Source organism: Populus nigra, chromosome 9 (genome assembly GCF_951802175.1).
Source record: "Populus nigra chromosome 9, ddPopNigr1.1, whole genome shotgun sequence".
Classification (NCBI taxonomy): Eukaryota; Viridiplantae; Streptophyta; class Magnoliopsida; order Malpighiales; family Salicaceae; genus Populus; species Populus nigra.
Genome location: NC_084860.1, coordinates 8,755,051 through 8,775,067, shown reverse-complemented (window position 1 = coordinate 8,775,067; position 20,017 = coordinate 8,755,051).

The window sequence follows — 20,017 nt, the reverse complement described above, 5'->3', positions numbered from 1 at the left end:
TTAATCGTCAGCCGTAGAAGTGGGATTCGTGGATGATTTGGGGGTTTCGGGGACCTAGTTTTCGTCAATGGTTTCTCAAAAAGCAGTAGTCTATGAGTGCAGAAGATTTCAGCGTCTGGCGTTGAACTAGGTTTGGAGGATGATTTTTGGGACACCGGGTACTGAGTTTTTCTCAACGGTTTCTCAGTAAGCAGTACTCTATGTGGCAGAAGATTTCAGCGTCTGGCGTTGTACTGGGTTTGGAGGATGATTTTTGGGACACCGGGTACTGATTTTTTCTCAACGGTTTCTTAGTAGAACTGGGTTTCGAGGATGATTTTTGGGACACCGGCGCCTCAGTTTTCGTCAACGATTTCTAATGCAGGAGTACTCTGTGTGGCAGAAGATTTCCTCGTCAGCCGTAGAAGTGGGATTCGTGGATGATTTCGGGGTTTCGGGGACCTAGTTTTCGTCAATGGTTTCTCAGAAAGCAGTAGTTTATGAGCGCAGAAGATTTCAGCGTCTGGCTTTGAACTGGGTTTGGAGGATGATTTTTGGGACACCGGGTACTGATTTTTTCTGAACGGTTTCTGAGTAGGCAATACTCTATGTGGCAGAAGATTTCAGCGTCAGCCATAGAATTGGGCTGCTTGGATGATTTCTGGGACACCGTGGACTCAGTTTTTCTCTATGTTTTCTCAGTCAACAGTAGTCTATGCGGCAGAAGATTTTAGCGTCAACCGTAGAACTGGGTTTCGAGGATGATTTTTGGGACACCAGCGCCTCAGTTTTCGTCAACGTTTTCTAATGCAGCAGTACTCTATGTGGCAGAAGATTTCATCGTCAGCCGTAGAAGTGGGATTCGAGGATGATTTGGGGGTTTCGGGGACCTAGTTTTTGTCAATGGTTTCTCAGAAAGCAGTAGTCTATTAGCGCAGAAGATTTCAGCGTCTGGCATTGTACTGGGTTTGGAGGATGATTTTTGGGACACCGGGTACTGATTTTATCTCAACGGTTTCTAAGTAGAACTGGGTTTCGAGGATGATTTTTGGGACACCAGCGCCTCAGTTTTCGTCAACGTTTTCTAATGCAGCAGTACTCTATGTGGCAGAAGATTTCATCGTCAGCCGTAGAAGTGGGATTCGAGGATGATTTGGGGGTTTCGGGGACCTAGTTTTTGTCAATGGTTTCTCAGAAAGCAGTAGTCTATTAGCGCAGAAGATTTCAGCGTCTGGCATTGTACTGGGTTTGGAGGATGATTTTTGGGACACCGGGTACTGATTTTTTCTGAACGGTTTCTAAGTAGAACTGGGTTTCGAGGATGATTTTTGGGACACCGGCGCCTCAGTTTTCGTCAACGGTTTCTAATGCAGCAGTAATCTATGTGGCAGAAGATTTCATCGTCAGCCGTAGAAGTGGGATTCGTGGATGATTTGGGGGTTTCGAGGACTTAGTTTTCGTCAATGGTTTCTCAGAAAGCAGTAGTCTATGAGCGCAGAAGATTTCAGCGTCTGGCGTTGAACTGGGTTTCAAGGATGATTTTTGGGACACCAGCGCCTCAGTTTTCGTCAAACGGTTTCTAATGCAGCAGTACTCTATGTGGCAGAAGATTTAATCGTCAGCCGTAGAAGTGGGATTCGTGGATGATTTGGGGGTTTCGGGGACCTAGTTTTCGTCAATGGTTTCTCAAAAAGCAGTAGTCTATGAGTGCAGAAGATTTCAGCGTCTGGCGTTGAACTAGGTTTGGAGGATGATTTTTGGGACACCGGATACTGAGTTTTTCTCAACGGTTTCTGAGTAAGCAGTACTCTATGTGGCAGAAGATTTCAGCGTCAGCCATAGAATTGGGCTTCTTGGATGATTTTTGTGACACCGGGAACTCAGTTTTTCTCAACGGTTTCTCAGTCAACAGTAGTCTATGCGGGAGAAGATTTTAGCGTCAACCGTAGAACTGGGTTTCGAGGATGATTTTTGGGACCCCAGCGCATCAGTTTTCGTCAACGGTTTCTAATGCAGCAGTACTCTATGTGGCAGAAGATTTCATCGTCAGCCGTAGAATTGGGCTGCTTGGATGATTTTTAGGACACCGTGGACTCAGTTTTTCTCAACGTTTTCTCAGTCAACAGTAGTCTATGCTGCAGAAGATTTTAGCGTCAACCATAGAACTGGGTTTCGAGGATGATTTTTGGGACACCAGCGCCTCAGTTTTCGTCAAACGATTTCTAATGCAGCAGTACTCTATGTGGCAGAAGATTTAATCGTCATCCGTAGAAGTGGGATTCGTGGATGATTTGGGGGTTTCGGGGACCTAGTTTTCGTCAATGGTTTCTCAGAAAGCAGTAGTCTATGAGCGCAGAAGATTTCAGCGTCTCGCGTTGAACTGGGTTTGGAGGATGATTTTTGGGACACCGGGTACTGATTTTTTCTCAACGGTTTCTGAGTAAGCAATACTCAATGTGGCAGAAGATTTCAGCGTTAGCCATAGAATTGGGCTTCTTGGATGATTTTTGGGACACCGGGGACTCAGTTTTTCTCAACGGTTTTTTAGTCAACAGTAGTCTATGCGGTAGAAGATTTTAGCGTCAACCTTAGAACTGGGTTTCGAAGATGATTTTTGGGACACCGGCGCCTCAGTTTTCGTCAACGATTTCTGATTGTGCATCAAAAGTATCATTAAGTCTCTTATTTTACATATGTATTTATTATTTTTATTTGGGTTTTTTATAATAATTGATGTGTTTTTTTCGTCAACGATTTCTGATTGTGCATCAAAAGTATCATTAAGTCTCTTATTTTACATATGTATTTATTATTTTTATTTGGGTTTTTTATAATAATTGATGTGTTTTTTTAGTAATGAAGTTTCTTTTAATGTCTCGATAGGTTTTTGGAGCTTAAATGAATTATTTCAGAAAATTCAATGTCGGAATTCGGAAAAAAGAATTGAAGAGAAATTTAGTTGAAGATTGAAGCAAATCTTGGTTCAAATAAGTGCTCCAAATTTGCCCCAAAAATCAATTCTAGTCCAATTCTAGAAAAGAATATCATATGATCTATTTCAAGCCCAAACATGCCTTATGTTGTGTGCAAATTTCAACCATCAAACACTCAAGGTTTCAATGTCAATCTTAGCCCAAATAATAGGTACATTTGTATCCTTATTTGATGCTTAAATTCAGCCCCAAATCAGCCCCAAATCAGCCCAAACACAATCCATGATCCTACATGTCCACACAATAAATAACATTTGATTTATTTGGGTAATTCATTGATCCAAGAGGGCAAGCACATGGATGGAAAGCTGGAGGGGACATTGTGACATTATTTTGGGTCAAAAGAAGAAAGAGACAACTCATAAAGGAGGAAGAAAAACGTGCACCAAAGTGTTCTCCAAGCTGGCCTGGTTTGATTTTCCAGAACACCTTTCGGTGTTTTGTCCATAACTTTTGACTCAGATGTCCAAATGAGCTGTTCTTTAATGATCTGGAAATCTAACAGAATGGCCTATAAATATGTCTCTAATAGCCATCTCCAGAGGAGGCTTCAAAAAGGGTCGAATTGCTGTCCAAAGTTAGAGTCAGATTTGTGTCCGAATTTTTACTGAAATTGTGTTGTGTTCTTCTTTATAGATTTCGGTTCTTTACCTTGTAAAACTCATTATTTCAGTTTGATTCAAGTCATTTTATGTTTATTAAAGTGTTATTATATATAATCATGGTTGGCTAATCTTCTTCTTGGATCCAAATCAAGGATGATGGTGGTTGAGGTGAGTTCTTTAAGATATGAATGAATCTTAATGTCTATCTTTTCATTTTCTTCATGAATGTTTATTATTGCAAAGAAATTTTAGAAATCATTTAGGTAATGTTATAATCTTGAATTTTTATGCACAAACCTTAGTTTTGGTATAGAGATTGCTTGATTCAATGTCTTACTTAATATGAAAATACTTGTTCATTCTTAAGCAATAATCAATCTTCAACTTTTTAAACTTCATTGTAATATCTTCCGATCTAATATCACCATCGTTGATATTAGGTTGAGTTATCTTATATATGTTTTGTTACCTAGCTTAATTTCCAGATCTAGCTCTCTGTGGATATGACCTCGATCTTACCGAGTTAATTGCTACATCGCACACTCGTGCACTTGCGAGTTAAAACAAGCCCAACATAAAAAGCGGTCAAGTAATTTTGGCGCCGTTGCCGGGGAGCTAGCAAGCAAAGGTAACAAATTTATATTTGATTATTGGAAAACAAAAAAAAATACATATAAATAAAAAATCAAATGGCTAGTTTCACCGCCTAAAAAAAAAAATTTGACCTCAACTTTTCGGATATTGGACTGTGGACTGGACTATTAATTGTTGGATTTTGGTTGGTTCAACCATTTTTCTTTTATTGTCTATTCTAATTCGTTTATAATATTTATTGTTTATATTATAAGGCTGGTTTTACCGCCTCTTGTTTATTTTATTTTATTTTGTTGTTTATTGTTGTTATTTTTCTTATATTTATTGTCTGAAGTGCTTGGCCGGTACTACCGCCTTTTGTTCATCTTATTTTATTTTGTTGTTTATTGTTGTTATTTTTCTCATATTTATTGTCTGAAGTGCTTGGTCGGTACTACCGTCTTTTGTTCATTTTATTTTATTTTGTTGTTTATTGTTGTTATTTTTCTTATATTTATTGTTTGAAGTGCTTGGTCGGTACTACCGCCTTTTTATTCATGCTTGTTATAATTATCTTTTAATGTTTATTGTTGTTAATATTGCTTATTAGTTAGAGAGTGAATTTCTTAATTTGTTGTATTTTTATTTTTGAGCTATTACTTTATCTTTTACGTTTCATTTACTTTTATTTGCAATTTTTTTTTTCTTTTTCTTTTTCTTTTCCTTTCCTTTCCTTTCGTATTCATATAATTGTTATATTATTGTTTTTTTATCATGGCTAATGTTGAAGATGTAGAGGGTGGAGTGTTCAAGGTAATGGACTTCCACAATTCAATGATCAACCTAATTTTCGAACTCTTAGAGAGTATCTTCACCCGGCTAGACAAAGTACACCTTCGTGTATTATCTTACCTCTTAACCAACAAGCTTTCAATTTGAAACCGGGCATGATTCAACTTCTTCCCACATTTCACGGTATGGATTCTGAAAATCCATACATACACATTAAAGACTTTGAAGAGGTATGTAATACTTTTATTGATAGAACATGCACCGAGGAAACTATTCGTCTTAAATTGTTCCCATTCTCTCTAAAGGATAAAGCCAAGCTTTGGCTAAACTCCTTGCGTCCTAGGTCTATAGGTACATGGAGAGAAATGCAAGCTGAATTTTTGAAAAAATACTTCCCCACTCATAGGACGGCAGCCTTACAACGTCAAATGATGAATTTTTCTTGTAGTCCAAATGAGTCATTTCACCAAGCTTGGGAAAGGTTCAAAGACTTGTTAAATGCATGCCCCCACCATGGTTTTGAGATGTGGAGGTTAGTGAGTTTCTTCTACGACTCTCTTACCGCAGATTTTAAAAAGCTAGTGTCAACCATGTGTAATGGTGAGTTTTATGACAAAGAACCAAGTGAAGCCTTTGATTTCTTTGATCAATTGGCTGAAAACACAAAGCAATGGGAGACTTCTCTCCCACTTCATGTTGAGTCTAGAAACACCATTTCTCATTCAAGTGGGAAGTTCCAATTGAAAGAGACTGATGACCTCAATGCTAGATTAGCCTCATTGGCTAGGAAAGTAGAGTCTCTTGAGATTAAAAAAGTGCATGTCATGAGTGAACAACAAGAGGAAAGTTGTGTTGTTTGTGAGAGCAAAGGGCATAGGACAACTGAGTGTCCTACCATTCCAGCCTTCAAGGAAGTGTTATATGGCCAAACTTCTGATTCAAGTAATATTAGAAAGCCATTTTCAAACCAAGTAGGCAATCCCTACTCTGAGACCTACAATCCTGGATGGAGGAACCACCCAAATTTTGGATGGAGAAATGAGGGCCCTTCAGTACCTCAAACATTTCAACCTCCACCCCAACCATTTCATGCTCCCACACATAACACATACCAACCACCTCATAAGAGATCCCTAGAGGATACTCTTCAACAATTCATGCAAACACAAGGAGGAATCAACAACCAAGCTTACAAATTTCAAGACCAGACCAATAGGACCTTAGATGACATTCGAAGTCAACTAACCAAGTTGACTCAATCACTAAGCATTCAAGAGAAGGGAAAGATTCCAGCTCAACCAATGCCAAATCCTAGAGGTCAGGTACACATGAGTGAATCCTCATCTAGTGAACCTTCAAACCATGAACAAGTCCAAGCCATCACTACCCTTAGAAGTGGAAAGATTGTTGACAAAGCTATAGGTTTTGGGATTCCTAGAAGTATTGTGGAGGAGGAATCTAGGGAAAGTGAAGAGGAAATCAAAACACAAGTGACAAATGAGAGCTTGAGTGACAAAGAAGGTGAGATAAATGAGAAAGAGATGAGTGAGAAAGGAGATGATTCAAGTAAAATTGGAGTCAAAGTGAGTGATTTAGAATTTGTTCCTAGAGCACCATTTCCACAAAGGTTAGGGAAACCTAAACATGATCTTATGAACTCAGAAATCTATGAATTGTTCAAACAAGTGATAGTCAACATTCCACTCCTTGATGCAATTAAACAAGTCCCATCTTATGCAAAGTTCCTCAAGGACTTATGCATAGTCAAAAGGAGATTGAATGTGAAAGAAAGAGCCTTTCTAACTGAACATGCTAGTGCCATCATCCAGTTTAAGACCCCTCCCAAATACAAAGATCCTGGTTGTCCTACCATTTCATGCATTATTGGAAATCATAAGATAGACCAAGCTTTGTTGGATTTAGGAGCAAGTGTGAATTTGATACCCTACACTGTTTACGAACAATTAGGTTTAGGAGAAATCAAGCCTACTCGAATCACCCTTCAATTAGCTGATAGGTCAATCAAGATTCCCAGGGGTATTGTTGAGGATGTGTTGGTCCAAGTAGATAAATTCTACTTTCCTGTTGATTTTGTAGTGCTAGACACCGCACCTTTTCAAGGTTCTAATGCTCCCATCCCAGTCATCTTAGGTAGACCTTTCCTAGCTACATCCAATGCTTTAATCAACTGTAGGAATGGGGTGATGAAATTGTCTTTTGGGAACATGACTATGGAGATGAACATATTCAATGTCTCTAAACAAATTGGTGAACATGAGGACATTAGAGAGGTAGATCTGATCCAAACAATTTGTCAAGAACACTTTGAGAGAGAGTGGATCAAGGATCCATTGGAGAGAACTTTAATTCATGATGAAAGATTTTGTTCTTTGGAATGTTTGATGAGGAAGTAAAAGAACTCGAGACTTATTTAGATCCAATGCCTATTATGTCAATAGGTCAATGGACCTCATCGTTTGAGCCTTTGATTTCACCCCAAGTGAAAGCTGAGGCATCTCTTGTCCAACCTTATAAACCAGAAAGGAAGCCTTTACCGAGTGATCTTAAGTATGCATTTCTAGGGGAAGATGAATCATATCCTATTGTGATTTCATCAAAACTTAGCATAGAGCAGGAACAAGAACTTTTAAGAGTGGTGAGAAAACACAAAAAAGCAATTGGGTGGACTATTACTGACTTGAAAGGAATTAGCCCTCTTTTATGTACACATAGAATCTATCTTGAAGAAGAGGCTAAAACTGTGAGGCAAATGCAAAGACGATTGAACCCAAACATGAAGGAAGTAGTAAGATGTGAAGTGCTTAAGCTACTTGATGCGGGTATCATTTACCCCATTGCAAACTCAAAATGGGTTAGTCCAACCCAAGTTGTCCCTAAAAAATCTGGAGTCACGGTAGTGAAGAATGAAAATAATGAGCTAGTACCAACTAGAATCCAAACTGGATGGCGTATGTGCATTGATTATCGTAAGTTGAACATGGTGACTAGGAAGGACCATTTTCCACTTCCATTTTTAGACCAAGTGCTTGAAAGAGTAGCTGGAAGAGCTTTCTATTGTTTTCTTGATGGATACTCAGGTTACAACCAAATTGAGATTTCTTTAGAAGACCAAGAAAAAACCACTTTCACTTGTCCTTTTGGTACCTATGCTTATAGAAGAATGCCTTTTGGCTTGTGTAATGCACCAGCCACTTTTCAAAGGTGTATGATGAGTATCTTTAGTGACATGGTGGAAAATGTTTTGGAAGTTTTCATGGATGATTTTTCAGTTTATGGGGATTCTTATGAGTTGTGTCTAATGCATTTAGAAAAAGTTCTTGAAAGGTGTGAAGAGAGGAATCTTGTACTTAATTGGGAGAAATGTCATTTTATGGTGACACATGGCATTGTCTTAGGTCACATTGTCTCTTCAAAAGGGATAGAGGTAGATAAGTCAAAGGTTGAAGTCATTCAAAAATTACCTACCCCTCGGAGTGTGAAAGATGTGAGATCCTTTTTAGGACACGCTGGTTTTTACCGAAGATTCATTCATTCTTTTAGTACCATTGCCAAACCATTGTGTAACTTGTTGTCACAAGATGTTCAATTTGATTGGACATCAAAATGTCAAGAAGCTTTTGAAAAGCTTAAAGGGTTGTTGACCACTGCACCAATCATGCAAGCTCCTGATTGGTCTTTACCATTTGAACTGATGTGTGATGCTAGTGATTTTGCGGTAGGGGCTGTTTTAGGGCAAAGAAAAGATACGAAACCTCATGTCATTTATTATGCTAGCAAGACTTTGAATGATGCTCAATTGAATTACACTACAACTAAAAAAGAACTTTTAGCTGTGGTCTTTGCATTGGACAAGTTTCGGTCTTATTTGGTTGGATCTCTTGTTATTGTTTTCACTGATCATGCAGCATTGAAATACTTGCTCACAAAACAAGATGCCAAGCCACGTTTGATTCGATGGATCCTCCTACTCCAAGAGTTTAACCTTGAAATTCGAGATAAAAAGGGAGTAGAGAATGTAGTGGCTGATCATTTGTCCCGTCTTTCAAGCTATGAGACCATAATTGATAAATCTCCAATAAATGAATTCTTTGCTGATGAAAATTTATTTTGTGCAGGTACTGTTTCCTACATTGGCTCTCCATGGTATGCCGACATAGCAAATTACCTAGCCACAAGTCAGATTCCTTCTCATTGGTCTAAACTTGACAAACAAAAATTCTTGCGCAACGTGCGTACCTTTTTTTGGGATGACCCCTACCTATTTAAATACTGCCCTGACCAAATTGTGAGGCGATGCATTCCTGATCATGAAATTCCAAGTGTCATTAATTTTTGTCATGCATTAGCCTGTGGTGGGCATTTCTCTTCCAAGAAAACCACTGCCAAGATCTTGCAGTGTGGTTTTTATTGGCCCACCATGTTCAAAGATGTCCATGCCTTCTGTGTTGCATGTGACCGATGCCAACGACTAGGTAACCTCACTAGGCGTAACATGATGCCCCTAAACCCCATTTTTGTTTTGGAAATATTTGATTGTTGGGGGATTGATTTCATGGGACCTTTTCCAAGTTCATTTGGTTACCAATTCATCCTTGTAGCTGTTGATTATGTGTCTAAATGGGTGGAGGCCATTGCATCTCAAACCAATGACCATCGAGTTGTGGTCAAATTTTTGAAAGAAAATATTCTCTCGTTTTGGCATGGCCCGGGCTATGATTAGTGATGGGGGTAAGCATTTTTGTAACAAGCCTGTTGGGATTTTGATGAGAAAATATGGTGTAATTCACAAGGTCAGTACCCCTATCATCCACAAACTAGTGGCCAAGCTGAGTTGGCAAATAGGGAGATCAAGAACATTCTAGAGAAAACAGTCAATCCAAACCGTAAATATTGGTCCTTACGACTAGTTGATGCTTTGTGGGCATATCGCACTACTTACAAGACCTCTTTAGGAATGTCTCCTTATAGGCTAGTTTATGGAAAGCCTTGTCATCTCCCTGTTGAGATTGAGCACCGTGCATATTGGGCCATCAGGCAATTCAATGACAATGAAAATGAGGTTGGCAAAAATAGAAAGCTTCAATTGGATGAATTAGAGGAGCTGAGAAATGATGCATTTGAAAATGCAAAAATTTCAAAACATAAGATGAAAGCTTTGCATGATAAACATATTTTTAGAAAATCATTTCATGTTGGTCAAAAGGTTCTCTTGTATAATTCACGATTACATCTTTTTCCTGGGAAGTTGAGGACAAAATGGATTGGTCCATTTGTGATTAAATCCATATCTGAGCATGGTGCATTTGAGGTAGAAAATCCTAAGAATGGAAATGTTTTCAAAGTAAATGGTCATCGATTGAAACCTTATCTTGAAAACTTTGTGGCTGAAGTTGAGACATTGGATCTTGAAGATCTAATACCATTGTAGTGTCAGAAATAATGAGTTTTTATTTTGATTTTTTTCATTTTTTTTTATTTATTTTTTTTCTCTTTCGTCCATCTCTTATATTTTCTTGTTCATGCATTAGGGACAATGCATTATTTTAAGTTGGGGGGTGTGAGGTTCTTTATTTTCAAAAAAAAACATCAATGTTTTTTTTTAGTTGTGTGATTAGTACTTAAAAGTGCATTTTTATCAAGGTTTTATATCATCTTTTTGCACTTAAAGTATCAATAACTCCTTAACTAAAGCATGTTTTATAATAACATATCTAATTATATAAGATACCTTTAATTTATGGTAAATGTTCATCTTAAATGCAGGCCTATCACATAAATGAAAGAATTGATTGATGAGTTGAAGTACTGAAATTGAAAGGACAAAGAGATGGCCAAACTTAGAAAAGAGATGCTGGTGCAGTCCAAACTGGAACACTGTTCGGTAATTGGGTCATATCTGGAGCTGTAGATCTTGGATTTAGGTCCATTGTATATGGTTGGAAAGATAAGACATAGGCCTACAACTTTCATGTGGAGCCCAAGATTTAAAAAGGTCGTTTTCAAGTCCAAATTGTAGCAACAACAAAGAAGTCCGAATCTGTCCTGAAGCCCAGACACTGTTCAGTGTTCAGCCCATATCTCAAGTTCTAGAAGTCCAAATGATCTAAAATTTTTACCCTGGAAAGATGAGACAATATCCTAGAACTTTCATGATTCAAGTTTGTTCAAATTATGACGTCATCAATGACGTTTTTGGCAGACAAAAAGATAAGAATTGTCACCAAGTCAAGATGTGGCCACCCACTCATCAATTAGTCAACAAATCAATAGTTCCGAATTTTGGCCTATAAAAGGAGGCATTTGCCATGTATTTAGGCATCTTGGTGTTGAGATCAAGATCATGCTCTTGCTTTCTCTCTTTGTATTGCTTATGCTTTGCTTTCATTAATATTAAGTTCATGCCTTTCATTTCATTTCCTTTACTTAGTTAACTTTTATCTTACTTATGTTCTTATCTTGTTTATTTATGTTTCTTTCTTTCATTATGTCTAGCTAAGTTAATTATGTCAAGGTGAAAAGGGTACACTAATGGTGTAAGAATAAGTATAATATAAACTTAACATGGACCTTAATGTTGGATACTAACATGCTTTATATTTGTTATCTTGTTCACTTTTAATACTTTGCTTGTTAAATGGTTAATCTAGATTTATGTTGTATAACACTTGATACAACAAATACTTGGCACTTTCATAGCCCATACTGTATGGTATAACCGACACCTGAGCTATGAAAGGAACTTGATTTGTTGTTAACATAAGTTATAATCATAAATGCCTGACAACATTTACAAGTATTAGCATTATTCGAATAAGATAGCTAATGTAATCATGTTAACAATTTATAATCTGATTGGAACCTCCTTGTGTGTGGTTTCCAATTGAATAATAAGGGTTTATACTATACTTGTTTGAAGTACCATTAGTGGATCCTCTAACCTTGACATTTGTTGTTATCATTGTTTAATCCTTACGTTAATCTTTCATCTCAAAGTTCTCATCAACTTCTTCCTCTTCTTCTTCACTATTATTATTATCACTATTATTATTATTGTTGTTGTTGTTGTTGTTGTTGTTGTTGTTGTTACTATTGTTGTAGTATTATTGTTGCTTATAATTTATACAAGTAACCTCCCTGTGGTTCGACCCCGGTCTTGCCGGGTTATTTATTACTTCGACACTCCTGCACTTGGGAAAAGACATCAATCTTTTGGTCGTGTCAAGTTTTTGGCGCCGTTGCCGGGGAGGTAAATTCTTGTACAAATTATAGTATTTATTTTATTTTCGCTTTTTACTTTTTTTGTATTTAACTTTGTTTCTTTGGTGTTGTTTCATTTTCTTTTGTTTTCTTCTTCCTTTTATTCTCTTCTTACACGTGCATGAGAGTGTGGTCACGTACATTAAGTGGTAGACTTTGTAGGGTATCCTCATCATTTTCAGAAAATATGGCTGAAGAAGATAACCAATCACTTCATAATGAGAATAATGAGAATATTCGGGTTAGAACTCTTAGAGACCACATGAATCCCACAAGAACAAGTGCACCCTCATGCATAGTTTTTCCTCCTGATGCATCTCATTTTAATTTTAAGACAGGCATTATTCAACTTTTACCGTCTTTTCATGGCTTAGATTTAGAAAATCCATACTTGCATTTAAGGGAATTTGAGGAGGTTTGCAACACGTATAATGACTCAAATTGTAGCATAAACACCATTAGATTGAAGCTTTTTCCTTTTTCATTAAAAGATAAAGCTAAAACATGGCTACAAAATTTGAGACCTGGATCCATTCGTGCCTGGGATGATATGCAACAACAATTTTTAAAGAAGTTTTTTCCATCCCACAGAACAAACTCTTTCAAAAGACAAATCATTACTTTCTCTCAAAAACCAGGAGAAACATTTTATCAATGTTGGGATAGGTATCGAGACTTACTTAATACTTGCCCCCATCATGGTTTTGAAACATGGAGATTAGTTTCACATTTTTATGAAGGGTTAACTCCTAGAGATAGGCAAATGGTTGAATTGATGTGCAATGGAACTTTTGAGGATAAAGACCCTAATGAAGCAATGGAATACCTAGACTTGCTAGCTGAAAATGCGCAAAATTGGGACACCACAGGTACTTATGAGGCACCAAGTAAAACCCAACCTTATACATCTAGTGGAGGTATGTACAACCTTAGGGAAGATCATGACCTCCAAGCCAAGTTTGCATCTTTAGCTAGAAAGGTTGAGGCACTAGAATTAAAAAAGAGTGGTCAACAAAAATCTGTTCAAGACATTGCATGTCAAATCTGTGAAACCAACGAACATTCAACCAATGACTGTCCAACCTTGCCTTCTTTTAAAGAATGTCTCCATGAACAAGCCCATGCATTAAACAGTTTTCAAAGGCCCAATCATAACCCATATTCACAAACATACAACCCTGGTTGGAGAAACCACCCAAATTTTAGTTGGAAGAGTGAGAACAATAATGCTCAAACTTCACAGCCACCGTTTCAAGCACACCCTAATTTCCAAAATTCTCATGGATATGCACCTCCTTATGCTCCCCCTCCTAGAAGAAATCTTGAGGAAACATTGCATGCATTTATGGAAAAGCAAGAGGCAATTAACACTCAACTTGCTCAAAGCATGATAGATTTTAAAGATACTCTTGCAAAATTGACATCTGCTCTCAGTTTCCAAGAGAAAGGTAAGTTTCCATCTCAACCACAACAAAATCCCAAGGGGCAATACAATGTAAATGCAAGTAGTTCTGGAAGCCAACACATGGATCAAGTCAAATCAGTCATCACTCTTCGCAGTGGTAAGGTTATTGAAAAACCCATTCTTGAACCTTGTGAGAATGATGATGAATCAATCTCTGAGGGTAAGGAAGGGGTTGAATCTGATCATTGCAAAGAAAAGACTGATTCTCCGCCAGCACTTCCATTTCCTCATGCCATGACTAAACAAAGGAAAGTCAATCACAACTCTGAAATCTTTGAAACTTTCAAACAGGTAAGGATCAATATACCTTTGTTGGATGCTATTAAACAGGTTCCTTCTTATGCTAAATTTTTGAAAGATCTATGCACCAACATTAAGGTCCATGTTAAGTTTATATTATACTTATTCTTACACCATTAATGTACCCTTTTCACCTTGACATAATTAATTTAGCTAGACATAATGAAAGAAAGAAAACTAAATAAACAAGGAAAGGGAATGAAAAGCATAAGCAAGAGATTAATATAAGCAGAACTTAAGCATTACAAAATATAAAGAGAGAAAGCAAGAGCATGATCTTGATCTCAACACCAAGATACCTAAATACATGGCAAATGCCTCCTTTTATAGGCCAAAATTCGGAACTATTGATTTGTTGACTAATTGATGAGTGGGTGGCCACATCTTGACTTGGTGACAATTCTTATCTTCTTGTCTGCCAAAAACGTCATTGATGACGTCATAATTTGAACAAACTTCAATCATGAAAGTTCTAGGAAATTGTCTCATATTTCCAGGGTAAAAATTTGAGATCATTTGGACTTCTAGAACTTGAGATATGGGCTGAACACTGAACAGTGTCTGGGCTGCAGGACAGATTCGGACTTCTTTGTTGTTGCTACAATTTGGACTTGAAAACGGCCTTGTTAAATCTTGGGCTCCACATGAAAGTTGTAGGCCTATGTCTTATCTTTCATCCATATAAAATGGACCTAAATCCAAGATCTACAGCTCCAGATATGACCCAATTACCGAACAGTGTTCCAGTTTGGACTGCACCAGCATCTCTTTTCTAAGTTTGGCCATCTATTTGTCCTTTCAATTTCAGTACTTCAACTCATCAATTAATTCTTTCATTTATGTGATAAGCCTGCATTTAAGATGAACATTTACCATAAATTAAAGGTATCTTATGTAATTAGATATGTTATTATAAAACATGCTTTAGTTAAGGAGTTATTGATACTTCAAGTGCAAAATGATGATATAAAACCTTGATAAAAATGCACTTTTAAGTACTAATCAGGTTTGGAGGATGATTTTTGGGACACCGGGTACTGATTATTTCTGAACGGTTTCTGAGTAGGCAATACTCTATGTGGCAGAAGATTTCAGCGTTAGCCATAGATTTGGGCTTCTTGGATGATTTTTGGGACACCGGGGACTCAGTTTTTCTCAACGGTTTCTCAGTCAACAGTAGTCTATGCGGTAGAAGATTTTAGCGTCAACCGTAGAACTGGGTTTCGAAGATGATTTTTGGGACACCGGCGCCTCAGTTTTCGTCAACGATTTCTAATGCAGCAGTACTCTATGTGGCAGAAGTTTTCATCGTCAGCCGTAGAAGTGGGATTCGTGGATGATTTGGGGGTTTCGGGGACCTAGTTTTCGTCAATGGTTTCTCAGAAAGCAGTAGTCTATGAGCGCAGAAGATTTCAGCGTCTGGCGTTGAACTGGGTGTGGAGGATGATTTTTGGGACACCGGGTACTGATTTTTTCTGAACGGTTTCTGAGTAGGCAATACTCTGTGTGGCAGAAGATTTCAGCGTTAGCTATAGAATTGGGCTTCTTGGATGATTTTTGGGACACCGGGGACTCAGTTTTTCTTAACGGTTTCTCAGTCAACAGTAGTCTATGCGGTAGAAGATTTTAGCGTCAACCGTAGAACTGTGTTTCGAAGTTGATTTTTGGGACACCGGCGCCTCAGTTTTCGTCAACGATTTCTAATGCAGCAGTACTCTATGTGGCAGAAGATTTCATCGTCAGCCGTAGAAGTGGGGTTCGTGGATGATTTGGGGGTTTCGGGGACCTAGTTTTTGTCAATGGTTTCTCAGAAAGCAGTAGTCTATGAGCGCAGAAGATTTCAGCGTCTGGCATTGAACTGGGTTTGGAGGATGATATTTGGGACAACGGGTACTGATTTTTTCTCAACGCTTTCTAAGTAGAACTGGGTTTCGAGGATGATTTTTGGGACACCGGCGCCTCAGTTTTCGGTAACGATTTCTAATGCAGCAGTACTCTATGTGGCAGAAGATTTCATCGTCAGCCGTAGAAGTGGGATTCGTGGATGATTTGGGGGTTTCGGGGACCTAGTTTTCGGCAATATTTTCTCAGAAAGCAGTAGTCTATGAGCGCAGAAGATTTCAGCGTCTGGCGTTGAACTGGGTTTGGAGGATGATTTTTGGGACACCGGGCACTGATTTTTTCTGAACGGTTTCTGAGTAGGCAATACTCTATGTGGCAGAAGATTTCAGCGTTAGCCATAGAATTGGGCTTCTTGGATGATTTTTGGGACACCGGGGACTCAGTTTTTCTCAACGGTTTCTCAGTCAACAGTAGTCTATGCGGTAGAAGATTTTAGCGTCAACCGTAGAACTGGGTTTCGAAGATGATTTTTGGGACACCGGCTCCTCAGTTTTCGTCAACGATTTCTAATGCAGCAGTACTCTATGTGGCAGAAGATTTCATCGTCAGCCGTAGAAGTGGGATTCGTGGATGATTTGGGGGTTTCGGGGACCTAGTTTTTGTCAATGGTTTCTCAGAAAGCAGTAGTCTATAAGCGCAGAAGATTTCAGCGTCTGGCATTGAACTGGGTTTGGAGGATGATATTTGGGACACCGGGTTCTGATTTTTTCTCAACGGTTTCTAAGTAGAACTGGGTTTCGAGGATGATTTTTGGGACACCGGCGCCTCAGTTTTCGGTAACGATTTCTAATGCAGCAGTACTCTATGTGGCAGAAGATTTCATCGTCAGCCGTAGAAGTGGGATTCGTGGATGATTTGGGGGTTTCGGGGACCTAGTTTTCGTCAATGGTTTCTCAAAAAGCAGTAGTCTATGAGCGTAGAAGATTTCAGCGTCTGGCGTTGAACTGGGTTTGGAGGATGATTTTTGGGACACCGGGTACTGATTTTTTCTCAACGGTTTCTGAGTAGGCAATACTCTGTGTGGCAGAAGATTTCAGCGTTAGCCATAGAATTGGGCTTCTTGGATGATTTTTGGGACACCGGGGACTCAGTTTTTCTCAACGGTTTCTCAGTCAACAGTAGTCTATGCGGTAGAAGATTTTAGCGTCAACCGTAGAACTGGGTTTCGAAGATGATTTTTGGGACACCGGCGCCTCAGTTTTCGTCAACGATTTCTAATGCAGCAGTACTCTATGTGGCAGAAGTTTTCATCGTCAGCCGTAGAAGTGGGATTCGTGGATGATTTGGGGGTTTCGGGGACCTAGTTTTGGTCAATGGTTTCTCAGAAAGCAGTAGTCTATGAGCGCAGAAGATTTCAGCGTCTGGCGTTGAACGGGGTGTGGAGGATGATTTTTGGGACACCGGGTACTGATTTTTTCTGAACGGTTTCTGAGTAGGCAATACTCTGTGTGGCAGAAGATTTCAGCGTTAGCTATAGAATTGGGATTCTTGGATGATTTTTGGGACACCGGGGACTCAGTTTTTCTCAACGGTTTCTCAGTCAACAGTAGTATATGCGGTAGAAGATTTTAGCGTCAACCGTAGAACTGGGTTTCGAAGTTGATTTTTGGGACACCGGCGCCTCAGTTTTCGTCAACGATTTCTAATGCAGCAGTACTCTATGTGGCAGAAGATTTCATCGTCAGCCGTAGAAGTGGGATTCGTGGATGATTTGGGGGTTTCGGGGACCTAGTTTTGGTCAATGGTTTCTCAGAAAGCAGTAGTCTATGAGCGCAGAAGTTTTCAGCGTCTGGCGTTGAACTGGGTGTGGAGGATGATTTTTGGGACACCGGGTACTGCTTTTTTCTGAACAGTTTCTGAGTAGGCAATACTTTATGTGGCAGAAGATTTCAGCGTTAGCTATAGAATTGGGCTTCTTGGATGATATTTGGGACACCGGGGACTCAGTTTTTCTCAACGGTTTCTCAGTCAACAGTAGTCTATGCGGTAGAAGATTTTAGCGTCAACCGTAGAACTGGGTTTCGAAGTTGATTTTTGGGACACCGGCGCCTCAGTTTTCGTCAACGATTTCTAATGCAGCAGTACTCTATGTGGCAGAAGATTTCATCGTCAGCCGTAGAAGTGGGATTCGTGGATGATTTGGGGGTTTCGGGGACCTAGTTTTTGTCAGTGGTTTCTCAGAAAGCAGTAGTCTATGAGCGCAGAAGATTTCAGTGTCTGGCATTGAACTGGGTTTGGAGGATGATATTTGGGACACCGGGTACTGATTTTTTCTCAACGCTTTCTAAGTAGAACTGGGTTTCGAGGATGATTTTTGGGACACCGGCGCCTCAGTTTTCGGTAACGATTTCTAATGCAGCAGTACTCTATGTGGCAGAAGATTTCATCGTCAGCCGTAGAAGTGGGATTCGTGGATGATTTGGGGGTTTCGGGGACCTAGTTTTTGTCAATGGTTTCTCAGAAAGCAGTAGTCTATGAGCGCAGAAGATTTCAGCGTCTGGCATTGAACTGGGTTTGGAGGATGATATTTGGGACACCGGGTACTGATTTTTTCTCAACGCTTTCTAAGTAGAACAGGGTTTCGAGGATGATTTTTGGGACACCGGCGCCTCAGTTTTCGGTAACGATTTCTAATGCAGCAGTACTCTATGTGGCAGAAGATTTCATCGTCAGCCGTAGAAGTGGGATTCGTGGATGATTTGGGGGTTTCGGGGACCTAGTTTTGGTCAATGGTTTCTCAGAAAGCAGTAGTCTATGAGCGCAGAAGTTTTCAGCGTCTGGCGTTGAACTGGGTGTGGAGGATGATTTTTGGGACACCGGGTACTGCTTTTTTCTGAACAGTTTCTGAGTAGGCAATACTCTATGTGGCAGAAGATTTCAGCGTTAGCCATAGAATTGGGCTTCTTGGATGATTTTTGGGACACCGGGGACTCAGTTTTTCTCAACGGTTTCTCAGTGAACAGTAGTCTATGCGGTAGAAGATTTTAGCGTCAACCGTAGAACTGGGTTTCGAAGTTGATTTTTGGGACACCGGCGCCTCAGTTTTCGTCAACGATTTCTAATGCAGCAGTACTCTATGTGGCAGAAGATTTCATCGTCAGCCGTAGAAGTGGGATTCGTGGATGATTTGGGGGTTTCGGGGACCTAGTTTTTGTCAATGGTTTCTCAGAAAGCAGTAGTCTATGAGCGCAGAAGATTTCAGCGTCTGGCATTGAACTGGGTTTGGAGGATGATATTTGGGACACCGGGTACTGATTTTTTCTCAACGCTTTCTAAGTAGAACTGGGTTTCGAGGATGATTTTTGAGACACCGGCGCCTCAGTTTTCGGTAACGATTTCTAATGCAGCAGTACTCTATGTGGCAGAAGATTTCATCGTCAGCCGTAGAAGTGGGATTCGTGGATGATTTGGGGGTTTCGGGGACCTAGTTTTCGGCAATATTTTCTCAGAAAGCAGTAGTCTATGAGCGCAGAAGATTTCAGCGTCTGGCGTTGAACTGGGTTTGGAGGATGATTTTTGGGACACCGGGTACTGATTTTTTCTGAACGGTTTCTGAGTAGGCAATACTCTATGTGGCAGAAGATTTCAGCGTTAGCCATAGAATTGGGCTTCTTGGATGATTTTTGGGACACCGGGGACTCAGTTTTTCTCAACGGTTTCTCAGTGAACAGTAGTCTATGCGGTAGAAGATTTTAGCGTCAACCGTAGAACTGGGTTTCGAAGTTGATTTTTGGGACACCGGCGCCTCAGTTTTCGTCAACGATTTCTAATGCAGCAGTACTCTATGTGGCAGAAGATTTCATCGTCAGCCGTAGAAGTGGGATTCGTGGATGATTTGGGGGTTTCGGGGACCTAGTTTTTGTCAATGGTTTCTGAGAAAGCAGTAGTCTATGAGCGCAGAAGATTTCAGCGTCTGGCATTGAACTGGGTTTGGAGGATGATATTTGGGACAATGGGTACTGATTTTTTCTCAACGCTTTCTAAGTAGAACTGGGTTTCGAGGATGATTTTTGGGACACCGGCGCCTCAGTTTTCGGTAACGATTTCTAATGCAGCAGTACTCTATGTGGCAGAAGATTTCATCGTCAGCCGTAGAAGTGGGATTCGTGGATGATTTGGGGGTTTCGGGG